Below are 11168 nucleotides of genomic sequence, written 5' to 3'. Positions count from 1 at the left end.
ATCTGACCTCATTGTCTACTGAATATCAAGGTTTCTTGTACTTTTTGAATGTGAAGTCAAATTGCCATTTAAAAAGGGCCAAAAGCAAAACAACAGAGGGAACACATGATAGACAGATATGTCGACCAGGACAACTAATTGAATTATATTTGGCCACCTTGAGATTATTGCCGTTCCTAATTAACATTAAAACTTGTCCATTTCAGCTTAAATGTTACTGCCTGCTACTAAACTACTAAACGTTTTCTCTGTTCTTTAATAGTGGACCCTTACTAACGTGATGATCTCAGTTTAGTCTTTCACAGCCATTCTCACACATTCTCCCTTATTTTAGGTACAAATCCCCAGGAAGGCTAATTTGTATACATTTTTGTGCAGAAATGTGACAGACTCTCTCTCTGTGTGTGTGTGTGTGTATTTGGCTACCAGTGGGGTAGGGGATGTAAATAGGTCAGGGGACCCCTTGGGCCCCTGTGTGATTCTGTGTGTCACCCCTTACACATCGAGCAGGCAGCTGTCTGAAAGATTCACATGAAATCCCTACCGAATGTGCAATTGTCAATGTACACGCAAGCACTTGCATTTAAAGAATGATCTGCTCAGATGTGAATCTCAGTAAGTAGAGAGTAAATGCTCGCGAATATTTAATATTCAGCTCTTGAAAACAACAACTGCAAATGAAAATCCTCTCCAGCCTCACTCTCTCTTGTCTTCTGTATATTGCTCCTGGTAGGCAGACTGTGTGTGTGTGTGACGAAGTTATTGACTGATTACATCAGATGCTTTGAATATTCCCGAGAGACGTCCTCTGCTTTAACCCTCCTGACTGCAGCATCATGAGCAGTGCTGAGCAGGAACAAACTAAAAGTGGTGAGGCTACTAATCAACCACATTTTTCAGCAGTGTGATTTTCAGCTGTTATACTGTAGAGATATGAGGGTTTTGGATACATTACTTGTTGAAAAAGTCTTGTTGGAAGTCTGATTCATTGGTTCAGTTGCATGGTGTGTTTAAAAGAATCATAAAGAATAAGCAATTTATCTGAGTTTGATTCACTGTGTTTATGAGCAGTTCATAAAACTGTTCACTGATTTCTGTCTTTGTAGCGATGTCTAAAATTAGCAGTGATGCAAATTAACTTTTCACTTCCCAGTCTGGTTCATTGTAGCCAATTAGTTATAAAGAATAAATAGATGCAGCAATAGACTTACTAGAATATTTTACAAAACAACTGTCAAATGTCTTTTTTTTCCCTCCCTTTTTTTCTTTGACAGTTTAGTGATGTTTTTATTTATGTATTAAATACTTTTAAATACTTTTTAAATTATATTTATTGTAAATTGATCTGTTAAAATTCTGTTTAAATGAGAATATTATGATATCCAATTATAACTAATTATATTCTTGAATATATATATATATTGTAGGGAAGCGTGGCTGTAATTTAGTCATTCTAAATCATGACTAGTCTGTAGCTTGACGAGCTGCAGTTTTAAAGTATCTTCTGAAACACTGATTCTGAATGTGCACCAATAGCACAAAGACACATAGGGGAGGGATAAAAAGACAATAACTAATAAATAATAGTTTTCAGTCTGTCAGAGATGATATAGGGCTGATCCGGCTCTGTAGTGTGTGTTTGTGAGCTTCAGCGTTCTCTTCCTGCTCTAAGCCGTTGTCACTCCACAGTCGAACCTCTGCTGTGTTACAGGATGCCAAGAGCTCAAGAGGGGTTATCAGAATGGAGGTCCTCTCACACACACTGTGCAAGTGTTTGGCAAGGGAGGTGATCTGACTTCACTAAATTTCCCAGTGGACTGTCACACACCCCATAAAAATGATCAGTGACCATACGTGTGGGACTAATATGGGAGGTATAATTTCAGGCTCGAAGTATGTTCCCTAAATGATGCCATGATGCCATTTGATGATGCACCATATACAAGGTCACCTTAGCATTATGAGAACATATAGTGCTGAGAGCAGCTGTCATACTTTCTTCTATAACGGATAATGGGTTATAAAAGGATGTGATCATCCTCAGAAAGACAAACTTTTTCTTCAGAAGCATGCAGCAGACATTGCAAGAGCAAAGTTGTGTTTATATATAGAAATACATTCATTATATATATATATATATATATATATATATATATATATATATATATATATATATATATATATACTGTATGTATATATATATATATATATATATATATATATATGTATATATATATATATATATATATATATATATATATATATATATATATATATATATATATATATATATATATATGAGGTAATTATATAAAATAGAGGTAAAATCATAAACTACCCAGACTTACCCTACTGCTAATGGGAAAATCCACACAAGTAGATGAAAGCACTTTGAATCAAGGCAGAGGAAAGTCTCTAAGCTTTAGTCCCCAGTGGAAAACTGTCATCCGCTCTGATTTAGTCCTCCTCTTCTTTAAGACAGCGGAAGATGGCTTACAACAGCCTTTATGCCATCACCCTCACTAAACCACCACTGAGATATAAAAGAGGAGGGCAGAGTCAGAACAGAGATATAACAGAGAAAGAAGAAACTAGATAGAGATGAGTCTAAATGAGATGAGAGACAAAAAGAGACTAGAAAAGTGGGAGGAGATGAGATACAAAAATGAGACAAAAACAAGAAAAATTAGAAGAAGAGAGAAGAGATGATACAGGAAAAGATCAAATGAGACGAGACAATGGACAAGAAGAGGCCAGACAAGGTGGGAGATAAGAAAAAATAAGACAAGAGATGAGACTAAGGCCCAATCCCAATTCTACCCCTTAGCCCTTCCCCTTTCCTCTACCCCTCCATTTCGCGAGTTCACGTTAAGGGGTAGGGGTGTCTCGATTCTCTATTGGTTGGAGGGGTAGGGGGAAGGGGAAGGGCCAGATAGCCCTTCAAACAAAGATTTTTCGGGACCACACTTCAAACGAAGGGGTATGAATTATCTCGGCAACATGGCTGCTACAGCGAACAAAAAGACACATAAATGTAAGCTTTCTTGGCATCACTAAAGATTTTAATGAAAAGTAATCATTTGTTTTATGTTACATTCAATTGTGAGTTCATATTAATGGTCATGTTACTCAAAGAAATCTTTGCAAAAAATCGCTAATATTTGCTAACGTCATATCATTACAGACTGCATGATAGTGCGACAGCATATGTCAGATCAGGGCGATAACTGCCGTAGACTAATCCCCCCAATAATTTGAAATCGCCAAACCATTTTCTCAAATATTGCCTATTCCAGAGAGAGAGAGAGAGAGATAGAGAAAGAAATGGAAGTTGCGTGTATTCACGTTTGTGCATTTATCTGTGAGTTTACTTAAAAACAGCGATTGTATCCTCTCGTCGCTGGAAAATATAATGTAGCGATTCAGTATTTAAACTGTATTTGATCAAAGTCGTGGGGCAGCGTTGAAAAGTTTATTTTCTACTGGATGATTGAGAGCTTCGCGATTTCCAATATGTGTGTGTGTGTGTTTGTCAGTAAGCAGCTCATTAACACAGAATGATAATTAAAGGCTCTAATGCACACCAGTATATGTGTGTATGTAAGAGCTAGACGACGAATGATGGCATGTGACGTCATGGTAGTGGTTTCCCAATCCTTAGGGGAATATTTTCTCCCCTACCCCTTGACACTCTGTTTCAAGGGACAAGGGGAAGGGGTAGGTGGAGGGGTAGGGGAAGGGGAAGAACAGAAAACGATGAGGCAAGAACAGAAAACGAGGATGAGACAAGATGGCAAGACAAGAAAAGACAAATGTGAACAGAAGAGATCAAACAAGACAAGAGACACGTCAAGGGAGACAAGAGACAAGACAAAGAGAAGACAGAACAGGACACAAGATGAGATAGGACAAGACACAGAAATCAAGAGAAGAGAAGAGAAGAGAAGAGAAGAGAAGAGAAGAGAAGAGAAGAGGTGTAATGAGACAAAGAAGAGAGGATGGAAAAAGAGAGTACAGAAGAGAAAAAACAAGATAAATGAGGAGTAGAGAAATTAAGATGAGACAAGGATAGAGAAATTGAGAGAAGACAAGGAAGAGACCAGATGAGACAAGACAATAAGACAAATGATGAGAACAGAACAGAATAGAGACAAGATAAGGAAGAGAGGAGACTCAATGAAGAGGAGAAGATACAACAGGAGACGAGATGAGACAAGCCACAACAATGAAGAGAATTGATGAGATGTAACCAGGCAAGAAGAAAGGAGAGGAGAGGAAAGGAGAGTGTTAGAGACTCTCAGTTGTGATAATTCTGCAGAGCTTCATGCATGATGGACAGAGCGTAACGGACACACCTCTGTAGACAGCAAATCGATCCAGCAAATCTAAAGTCTCTCAGAGAACAACTTCAGTCTTGTGCTGCTGAAACAACAGCAACACCTGCAGTCTGCAGCACTGCCTCTGGTTCCAGAGCTCCAATCCAAACCAAAAGTTTAAAAAAGTAGAAGAACTTAAATCAATATTATTTCCTAGACTTTGCACTGAAGGCTAAACCAAACACTCCTAATATCAGCTACTCTGTACGCAAATCTAATTTCAAACTCTACTGAACCTTCACCCACACTTTCATTTTGATTATTGCCACATTGAGAATGTGAAAGAAAAGCATTGCTATGTCTCAAATCCTAACTCGAATGCATCTACTGAGAGGAATAAAATTGTACATTAAAAAAATGATAATTAGCCCATAAATTACTCACCCTCAAGTCATCCTTTTATATAAAAAATTGTCTTTTATCTTTTAAGCTATTTAATGGCACTCAAAGTTTTCAAAGTAGCTGAGGGACAAGCTGTTGTACTCAAAAAGGTACAACATTTGTATATATATAAAAAAAATAATTCTGAGAGTGTGCAATGCCTAATCTGCCAATTCTTTATCTAGGGTGATAGAGTGTTCCATTCAAGGTTGGTCATGTGATTTTCCTATACCATGTTCTGCTAGGAAGGTGATGTATAATGATCAATCACAGCAGTAGCATTTGTTTGCAAGAGCAATGACTTTCTGCAAGTTGGAAAATTGGAAATGGTACCATTAACAATCTGTTAGGCAATTTGGCTAAAATAACTTTTTGGTTTAACAGCTTGTCACTAGGACAGAAATCTGAAAGGGACAATTCTGCACCTCATTTATACCTAAAGGAGGCATAGTAGTACCTTGTGGGTACGTAGGTATTACTACTCTATGGTATCCACCTTTTAGGGGTAGATCAGGTACAAAGTTGTCCCCTAAAGAGTACTGTCCAAGTGAAAAGTTGTCATATCTCTAAAGGTACAATTATTTGCACATTTTTATGAGAGGGTATTTTAGAATATAACCAAAGATATAGATTTCTTTTTATTTGTTATGCAACCCAATCACTCAGTGTACTAGCTTAGCACACTGTTAGCTGATTACTTCGCTAGCTTACCTTATACTCTACACTCATACCTAGGGGTGGGCAATATCTCAATATTTAAAATATATCGAGATATTTTTTAAACACGATATGAATTTTAACATATCATATATATCGATATATTGTTTATATTTAATTCTGATTCCGCCACTTTGCTTCTTTGCCTTCTCTGTGCTGTGCTCGCCCCCGCTCGATTGCACTCCGCCTTCTTGCTTTTGTCCCCCCTCTCCTCGCGTGTACAGAACTAGTCTAAAAAAAAAGTCTAAAAGAATAATAAAAGGACAACTGCCTCCATTATATGGAGATACTTCGGTTTTAAGGCGTAGGACGAACAGCAGGCAGATGTCTACTGTAGGGCCCAATGATTTCCGTGATGTAGAAAACGCGGACGGAATCGCGGAATCCAGTCTACAGTTTAACGCGGAATGTCACGGAATTTGCCAAATTTTGAATGAATTAATCAAAAATAGGTCATGCACTTAAATTAAATCGCGATATAGACTAATATCTGCAAATTTTAACCCGGAAAAGTATATTGAAATATGACTCCTGCATGTTCTGCGTATCTGTGTTAATGAATGGAGCAGAATGCTGCTTCATTCATTAAACACACGGAAGTGCAGTGATTTCAGTGTCGTTCCTCTCACTAAATAAAGACGTGAACACATGAGGAACATCTCCAGAACTGCACTGAGTCACTTCATGGGCATCTGATTACTGATTTGAGTAAAACTAGCTCATATCACATCATAGACTGTAGTATTACATACACAGAACTGTAAAGGTAAACCCGTCAAAATAAAAGTATGTGCCAGAAATCTATTACTATTGTCCAGCAGAATGTACATAGCCCACTACTACTACAATTAAAATTAAATGAACATATTTTTTTAAGGAATAATCACACAACATTTCTTCCATGTTTTATTTTTAATAGTAAATCCCCTTTGTTTACCAAAAAATAAAGTTTGCTTAATTTTAAATAATTAAAAGATAAATTAAATGAATGTTTATGTCTTCATTTGATAACCAGAACAATGTAAATACACAGAATTTCTGAAGGGAAAAAAACATTTCACATAAGGCTATTTTAACTATTTAAGTTGTATTTATGCATTTAAATAATTACACATGCTAAAACACAGAATTAGGTAACAATAAAACATATGGCGAAAAAAAAACCCATTTCATAGGGCCCTTAACATGTAATATTTGGCATATTTGTTTTTGCAGTAGTTTTTGGGGGGTTGTTTTTCCTGTAAAGATATCGAGATATATTTTTCTTATATCGAGATATAGCAAAATAAATCGAGATATCTTTTTGCTCCATATCGCCCAGCCCTACTCATACCCAACTCTTTAAGGACCTTAATGTAGATGTGTCACCTTTCAACTTTCCAACTTTGCAGGAAGCATTAGCTTTAGCCACAGATTATCATTAACAATTAAAGCTAATGCTAAAAATGATAACGCTAATGAACACTGAGGGGTTCTAGCTGCATCTGATTGAAAATGTTTTATTGCATATTACATATACTTGAGCTTCTTTTATTAATTCTCTGTTTCAATGCTAGCAGCTGAGCTTTTCTTTGTAAATTCACAAAGATATAGCAGGAGTTGTGCTGCTAGTTCATTAGCGTTCTGTTGAGTGCATATGTGTGTGAGTATCTCTACAGTTAGATCATCCTGACACAGGCCACCCCTGCTGCATTGCTGATGGTGCTTGCAGTTTTGGAGCCGAGCAGACTGCAGTGTTGTAGCATTGTTAGTGTCTGTAGACTCAGATAAAGTCCTGCTCCTACACTGAACTTGACTATTGGATAGCACTAGGGGATATACCCTTTATCGCTTGTTATGTGACACATTAATATTCATAGAGGAATAAAATGCCAATTCAACCCCTCCCCAATTTCTCTCTTCTTCTAAAGGGTTATCACATAGTCACACATGATCTCTTTCAGAGTTCACAGCAGGTGAAAATGGCGCACACACTGCAGTGTGTTGCTATAAAGTTTACCACCTCTACTGTCCAACCTTATAACGCCATGATGTTTCTGTCATATAATTTTTAGCTGTATTTATCTTTCTTTTGTTTTTGAGGACATCTCTCCGGGGTATTTCCTGATTCAACTGTACACATATAATCATGTTCCCCTGAAGACATGGTGTTATTAGTCTTTTTCAAGATGGGGTTAACACTTTGGAAATGATGCTGACATGGTGACATCCCATTGTAATCTGTAACCTGAAACGACCCACCTTCTAACTGGTGAGAGAGGACAGAATGAGAGAGAGAGAGAGAGAAAGAATGAGGCTGAGAAGGATGTGAGATGGATGTGTCGACAAACACACATTCAGTCCAGGGTTGTGACCTGAAGTTGAGGCTTCCCAGCTGAAAATATCAGCTTGTTGGGTTTTCTAGACGTAATTCAAATTCAATTTTTAACAGGGTTTAATGAGTATGTGCAGGTTAACAGACACAGCGTGTAATTTCTGCACCATTAGAGACAGTATGTTAGATGTGAGAAGTGGAGTGGAGCTGCATACAGGTGCATCTCAATAAATTAGAATGTCATGGAAAAGTGCATTTATTTCCGTAATTCAACTCAAATTGTGAAACTTGTGTATTAAATAAATTAAATGCACACAGACTGAAGCAGTTTTAGTCTTTGGTTCTTTTAATTGTGATGATTTTGGCTCAAATTTAGCAAAAACCCACTCAACAAATTAGAATATGGTGACATGCCAATCAGCTAATCAACTCAAAACTAAATATTGAAACGTAATTTTCTGTAAAGTTTTTTTAATTGAATTGAAACACCTGCAAAGGATTCCTGAGCCTTCAAAATGGTCTCCCAGTTTGGTTCACTAGGCTACACAATCATGGGGAAGACTGCTGACCTGACAGTTGTCCAGAAGACAATAATTGACACACTTGTAGCGGCCTGCTACAATGTTTTTAAATGAAATAATAATAATAATAATAAAAAGAAAACTAAATATGGAAAAAGAAGAGGCTGGGTTCAGGGATGTGATGGAGAAAAGGAAGAGAAAGATGAGAACGAGTGTAAGCAGACGGGAGGGGAAGTGAGAGTCTGGTCGGGGATTTTGTAGCCAGCATCTGGGAAGTTAGAGGGGGAAAAAAGAAGGCTGTTGTTTTAGCGAGTCGTGAAGACTCTCTTTTGGATTATTACCTATGGACAAAGTCTGAATGTCTGTTTTGTGGAGTATGGCGCACAGATGCATCGAGATTAAGAGCGCGTGAACAAGCTGAAGCCTTAACGACGCCTGCGAAATGCCAAACAATTTGGGAAACTAGGCATTCTTTCCCCCATGCTCTCCAGTCTCCCTGACTTTAAACGCTTACATTAACTTTTCCTTCAAACATCAAATGCCATACTCTACCTCAGAAACTCGATTAATTGGTTCATTCTTTAGTAAAGTAATTTTAATGTAAGTAAGTTTGATTTACTTTTATTTTCATATTTATACATATTTTGGACTATTTTGAGGTGGGTTTTTTTTGTCTTTTTGAAAGGCCTTATTGTGATGATCTGTGTTTAAAAATGACGGTAATCCAGTTATAAAGCATTTATTTGTTTATTTGCTAATTTCTGAGGACTTATTGTGGGGACCCTGAGAGATTTAAGTGATTTTGTTTATGTAGGTGTAAAATATGAATGAATTTGTTAAGATTGTCAAGAATCAGTATTGGGTTGTTGAGCATTTACCTGCTGTATATGGAAAAACTCTTTGACATATTACATATCTGATATAAATTAGTATAAATAATATTAAACAATATATTGCCCAATTTCTGTCACTCTTCTATAGTCTAAAATACCTGCATCAAACAAAACAGAGCCCTTCAGGCCGATCAAAGCAACACTGACTCAACCAATGGTGTTAGTTTGGGGTAGGACTATTTCTTTGACAGTCCAATGGCAGATGGTTATCGAAAACAATATGAGTTTGGAGGAATAATGCTAGTCCCTTACAAAACATTTGTGTTCATTTGCATTGAAATATCATTTATATTATTGGTCTCATGTTCACTGTTTTGCTTTAGGGCCTCCATAGATGAGAGCCTGTTTGGAAAATTTTGTTAATGCCACTAGTTGTGCGGAAATGACCAGATGTTGCTTTAGGGAAATGGGAGAAAAAAAAGTCAACACAATATTAGCTATAGAATCTATAGATTTATAAAAGCATTATTCTCTTAAACTCTTTAACCCGTTACAGATGGATTTAGCAATGGTCAATCACATGACACCCCAAAACCAGCTTTCCCTCTCCACTAACAACTTCAGAGAAGAGAGGATGTGACTGCTCTGTATATATTTTCTTAGTTTGGATATAGGGATAAAACATGCTAAGACAGATGGGCGAATTTTCGAAGAGTTGTCTCATCTTCTTTTCCATTTGGTAATTCAGGAGTGAAACTGCTCCGTATTCACCAACTGTTTTGATATATTGTGAGAAATTTGTGCTGTTCAAACAATATGTTTGTGTACATTTTCTAATGATTATGGCAGCAGTAATTCATCCAGTGATGGTCAAATAATGGAAAATACCTATAGATCCAGACATGCTGTGCAGCTAAGATCATTGTCAGCATTTTAAAGAGGCGATTCAGGTGTCTGGATTGCAGTAGTAATGCAGTACTGTTAAGTATCCCAAATTGTAGTAATCTGCTGAATCCAAAATCCTGAATTGTATCCAAATTTGTAGTAGTCTGCTGAGTATAAGGAATTGTTATTGAGAATTGAACTAAAACAACACTCTCAGTGGGTACAGTTCCCTCTTCAGTGCTGATGGTGCAGTGTGAAGAGAGAATGGTCACTTTAGCTCTGCCCTTGAGTGGCATGTGGTAGCCATGGGAGGAATAACATTTGATTAAATAAAAATTAAAGCCTTGCCAAAATTACAGAATGCTGACATACTTTATTTTTCCCACCTATAGCAGTTTTGCTGCAGCGAGCCACATGCACTCACACACACACTCACACACACACACACACACACACACACGTTTCCCTCTATTGCTCTCAGTATCACTTGGAGGTGTTATTGCTGGACTGGTTACATCTTGTATGTAAGGCTTTTCGGTGCAGTGCATACAGGCTTACTGAAATCAATAATGTCCCAATCCAATACAGGGCTCAACAATAAGGATGGTCCAATGGCCCGGGGCCAGTGAGAAGGTTTCTGGACAGTTTACTTGATCTGATGGGCTAGTGCTGTGTTGTTACAATGTATTGCATTCAAACAATCATGTGCACATGGTTATATCCCTTGTTAACTTGAACATTTGCTTTTGTGTGAATATTGTGTGAATATATATACTGAATAATATAACAAATTGTGCTGATCCATATATTCAAAATTTGGACTAAAACAAAGTTTTTTAAATAAATCTTTTATGCTCACCATGGCTGCATTTATTTGATTAAAAAAAATACAGTGAACACAGCAATACTGTTAAATGTTAATACAATTTTAAATAAGTGCTTTTTCATTACTACAGTCTGAAGTGCACATTATTCCTACGATGCAAAGGTGAATTTTCATTATCTTTACTCTAGTCTTCAGTGTCACACGATCATTCAGAAATCATTCTAATATGATTTGCTGTAATAATATGAATACTAATCAATGCTATTTTTATTTTTAATGGTGAACACAGTTGTGTTTCTTAATATTCTTGTGGAA

Source organism: Carassius auratus, chromosome 45 (genome assembly GCF_003368295.1).
Source record: "Carassius auratus strain Wakin chromosome 45, ASM336829v1, whole genome shotgun sequence".
Classification (NCBI taxonomy): domain Eukaryota; kingdom Metazoa; phylum Chordata; class Actinopteri; order Cypriniformes; family Cyprinidae; genus Carassius; species Carassius auratus.
Note: the sequence above shows the minus strand (reverse complement) of the source record.